The sequence below is a fragment of the Tiliqua scincoides genome, chromosome 4 (assembly GCF_035046505.1).
Source record: "Tiliqua scincoides isolate rTilSci1 chromosome 4, rTilSci1.hap2, whole genome shotgun sequence".
Taxonomy (NCBI): domain Eukaryota; kingdom Metazoa; phylum Chordata; class Lepidosauria; order Squamata; family Scincidae; genus Tiliqua; species Tiliqua scincoides.
The window spans coordinates 154431117-154435996 of record NC_089824.1 but is presented as its reverse complement, the minus strand read 5'-3'; the positions used below and the strand labels follow the sequence as shown (position 1 = coordinate 154435996).

The window sequence follows — 4880 nt, the reverse complement described above, 5'->3', positions numbered from 1 at the left end:
GATCAGGTCAAATGCCCATCGAATGCAGTATCCTGTTATCACCAGTGTCCCAACAGCTGTATGAGAGAAGACCACAAGTAGGAGAGAAAGACCAACTTCTCTTCTGCCGTTGCTGCCCTGCAACTGGTATTCAGAGTCATGCTGACACTGAACCCTGAGAGAAAGTGCACAGTCATCATGACTAGTGGCCATTAATAGACCTGCTCTCTGTGTATTCATCCAGTCTGCTTTTAAAGCCACCCAAACTGGGGGCCATCACCACATCTTGAGGCTACCAATTCCACAGGCTAACTGTGTCCTGGGTGAAGAATTTGCAATACAGGGCATGAGGGATGTTTGGCCAATTGCCTCTGAGCAAGGGGGAAGATTTGTGCACTGGATCCTATATGTATATGTATATTCATAGGATTAGAATCTTGCTGTTTTCAAAGAGGAAACTCCAGCTAAGATGTGTAGGAATCCAAATTCTGCTTCAGGGTCATTCAGCTAGTGAGTGATGCTGTGATGAAGACTAAATAGTTCAGCTGGAATTGCTAATCCAGAATGAATGATGAGGGTCAGCACCGACGGGCAGTTTACTACTGCCAGTTCCAAGCAGCTGATTACACCGGACAACACACAAAAAAATGAAAATAACTACTCTTGATTAATTTTGATGTGCTGAACACAAATATGACAATGAAATCTGTCGATTGGCTCTAGGTTAGGAGAAACTAAATGCATTGTGTACGTTGGAGGTGTCTTTGGTAGTGTCTGTTGTGGATCTCTCACAAATCATGGCCAGTTTTGCATTTTTATCATCATTTTGATATTCAGCACCTCAAAATCTAGAAGGAATGACTAATTTAACCTTGAGGGGTATGACCTTTGTAAAAATGTATTGTCCAATGTTGTCAGATACAACTGTCCATGATCTTGTGATGGTCACCACAACTGAGTCCTGTCAAGGCAGGACCCCTTCCTTGTTGAAGGGATTCGATGAAGGTTGCAGGACAGAGGCCACTTGCCTGCTTACAATTCTTACACAGAATGGAACATACACAGAATTCCAGTCCAGGCTACTTTGACCATGCTTTCAGTGGCTCAGGGTTATATGTTCCTTATGCCAAGCCAGGCCACTGGCTGACCCTGGTTTCAAGACAAGAATATTTGTCTTCCCCATCTGGAGATGTATTTATTTTAGAGATTTTTATCTCACATTTCTGCTCTTCCCCCCCCCCCATACCAGCAACTGGTTGGCAACATTCAGTCTCGAAAGACTATGGTACAAGCCTACAGCAACCGGTATTCCCAGGCGGTCTCCCATCCAAGTACTGACCAGGCCTGACCCTGCTTAGCTTCTAACAGTTGCTACAACAGTTGGGACAACCGTGTTACCCTGCACATGCCTGATCTCGTCTGATCTCAGAAGCTAAGCAGGGTCAGGCCTGGTTAGTACTTGGATGGGATACTGCCGGGGAATACCCGGTGCTGTAGGCTTATACCATAGTCTTTCGAGACTGAAGGTTGCCAACCATACCAGGGTGCCCAGCATATTGAAACTGGTAGAGGTAAGGTACATGCAGTGCAGGGGCAGCAGGTGAGGCAAAACTGCCCCGTTGTAGTCCATAAAAAGCACCGCAGCCTCCCCACGCACTTACACTCAAGGAGGCTCTCCATACACCCAAGGAGGCTCTCCTTACACCTGCTTTCTCGGTTGTAAGGAGAGCATCCTTGGGTATAAGCAGGCAGAGGCTGTGGAGTTTTTTCATGGACGAAGACAGGGCAGTTTTGCTTCACCTGCCACCCCTGCACTGCACATCCCTGGCAGAGGTGCCAGGACGTGGACCTATGACCTGGTGCATGCAAAGCAGGAGCTCTACAGCCCCATTGTAATAATAGACACTGTCACTTGTGCAGAGTTCATTGTTATTTTCTTCTTTTACCTGCAAAGTTTGACTGAAAGACTAAACAAGGAGAACTCACCTTATTTGGTTTTGCTGGACATAACTACTGCCAGCTTTAACAGACCAGTAACAGCTTTTGGATTAGAATGCAGGGCATCTGGCTCCTTACACCACTGTCCGTAGCCTGCTAGGCTGCACTGGTTCCACAGCTGTACCTCTTAGAGACTTTGGTACATATCAAATTTTCTGCTCAGACTGTCAGTTTGACATACATGCAGTCTGTCAACATAAGTGCCTGGTGGTATCTCCTCCGCATGGCCTTCACTTTCTGGAACTTTCCACCACTGGGAAAAGAAAAGGCTTTTACGCCATGCCATTATAGTATAATGGGGGTAAATAAATATTATGTGTTTTGTATGTGGAAAAATTTGGTTGATGCCTACGTCATGATTTCTTAGTCTCACCTACCTAACAGGGATGTTGCTGAACCACAATCACCCTGCCCTGAGGTCTTTGGAGGAAGGAAGGGCCGGATATGTTGATATTTCTAATAACTATTACAATGCATTTCTTGAAAGATTAAATTCAGAACAGGCACCACCATATAGCCAACTGGCTTTCCCCAAGACCAAGCAAGCATAGCAAAAACAGAAGTCTGGGAAAAGTTAGTCTCCCCCAGTTCTTCCAGGAATTCTGGATATATCCAGAATGGATACTTAAAGCCAAAAGAGGATATTAGTTTGTTTAGAACATGCCCATTTTAAACAATGACTGAGCCTCTTCCAACCCAGTGGGGTAAGTCTGCAAACAAAAGACATTATTAGTCCCAAACGAAGCTAAAAAGATCAATCTTGCTGGGTGTTCAGTTAATTTCTTGTCTTGCCAAACAGAAGTCTTATTTGCAGGCATTCCTAAGAAGAAAAAGAGAATAAATTTTGGATTTCTTCAAATACTTCATTTTTGGCTGCAGTTAAACTGACATTTTGTTCCACATTTAGTTGTATTTTATATTCTTAATCAGTGGTTTGGGAAGCGAAGACATCCTCTGTTATATTGTAACATTTCCCCCGTAAACTTAAAATGGTCTTTGAGTAAGTTGTTAGGGTGGTGGTTCTCAAACTGGGGAATCATGGCACCCCAGCCTGAGAGCCTTGGCCTCTACCCATTTGAGGATCCTCAGGATCGTGCCACTGCTGGGGCAGGGTGGGTTTTTTCTAACAAATCTCAACTCCTATTGGGGTCCATAGAGTGCGGGAAGCTCCCATGGAGCACTCCACAGGGTTCTCCACAGCATGTAAACAGTGAAAATAGCTATCATGACCCACATCTGGATTGCAATCGCAAAACCAGAAGTGGGTTGTGATTGTTATTTTCACTTTTTACAAGCTGCAGGAGCCCCACAGAGTGCTCTCTGGGGCTCCCCGCACCCCTTGGACCCCGGCTGGGGGTAAGTTGCGTTAGAGAAAAGCCCCCTGCCCCTGCAGTGGTGCAAACCTAGGGATCGCGTCGCTGCCCTTTTCCCCGTCCCCGCAAAAACTTATCTTGGGAGATTTACTCCCAAGAAGTTTGGGGATCCCTGTGTTAGGGGACTGGAGGCAACAGTGTAAGACTTTGACCTTAGTGTGGTTGTAAGGGATACAAGCCCAATGGAATAGATGATACTTACGGCTGATTTTACACATTGCAGGATTCCCACACATAAGTCATTACTATACATAGATCATCATGTACAATGATCACATTCATGGATACACAGCAGTCAAGCATGCATGAACTGCCCCTTCACTTATATCATGGGTTCCCAACAAATGGTCTGTGGACCACAGGTGGTCAGTGAGATCCTGCTAGGTGGTCCATGAGGTCTCCGGAGAAAAAATAAAGAGCCTCAAAAAAAAAAAATCAGACCGCCTTTCCACTGAGCAGAGACAGAGACTTGGAGCAGAGCAACAAAGGGGGAGACAAGTCTTGGAGTGCTTCCTTTTTTCCCCCTTTTTTCCTTCTTCCTTTTTTCTATATGGGGTGATGAAGGGGCAGGCGATCAAACTTGCTGGCGATGAGCAGCAGGGGGATGAAGGGCATTCAGCCCAGTCCTATGCATGTCTACTCAGAAGTAAGTCCCATTATAGTCAATGGGGCTTACTCCCAGCAAAGTGCAGATAGGATTGTAGCCTGCCATACCAGCTCCTGCGGCAGCTGATTCCCGCTGGGGACTTCAACTATGAAAAGTCCCAGCACTGCCTCCTTTACAATCACGCTCAGCCTTGCTTAGAGGTGTTTCTCAGGAAGGGCGGGGGAATCCCTACAGACACCTTGCACTGATCTGGGCTCCCTCCTGCTCCTTCCCCCACTCCAAGTTTGGCCATGGTTCTGTTACAGCTGGGTATGTACAGGCTATGCCCACTTACCCATGAGTAAGCCCAATTGAACACACTGGGCCTTACTTCTGAGTAAACATGCATAGGATTGCACTGCAAGTGTATGTTAATGCCTGCTGTGCATTTGTTCATATTTGTGAACAAATATTTGTGAACTGTGTTTCTGTTTTCCTCCTTTTGTCTCATTAACTGTCCAAGCTTAGATTGGAAGATGGCAAGATGCTTATCACAGGGACCCGCTTTTTTTTGCTTCTGTTGTTCTGCAAAGTGCCTTTTACACTGATGTCACATAATAACAGCTGCAGCTGTTCTTGTGATTATGGAAAATGATGCTTCGAGGATCTGGACCCAGAGAAAGAAGGACTGCCTGATCTGTATGTCAAAGACTGAGGAGCACTAACTTATTAACATTCTCCTTCCCTGCATGCTAGTTGCATTGTAGCATGCTTCTCAGCATTTGGGAAGCGGAACAATCACAATGATTACAAAGGCCAACACACATTTTGCTTCCTTAAACATTACACCAATTCCTAAGAATATTTGGGGTGCCGATTCAAAAATGGCATCCGTTTTGCCCTATCACGTCTAGTTTTGGAGACACGGCATAGCCTCTTTAGTG

General features: G+C 45.6%; 1 pseudogene; it reads left to right on the top strand.

Moving 5' to 3' along the window:
- Nucleotides 1-1360: 1360 nt before the first annotated feature.
- Nucleotides 1361-1479, top strand: LOC136650010 (5S ribosomal RNA; annotated as a pseudogene).
- The last annotated feature ends 3401 nt before the right edge of the window (nucleotides 1480-4880 follow it).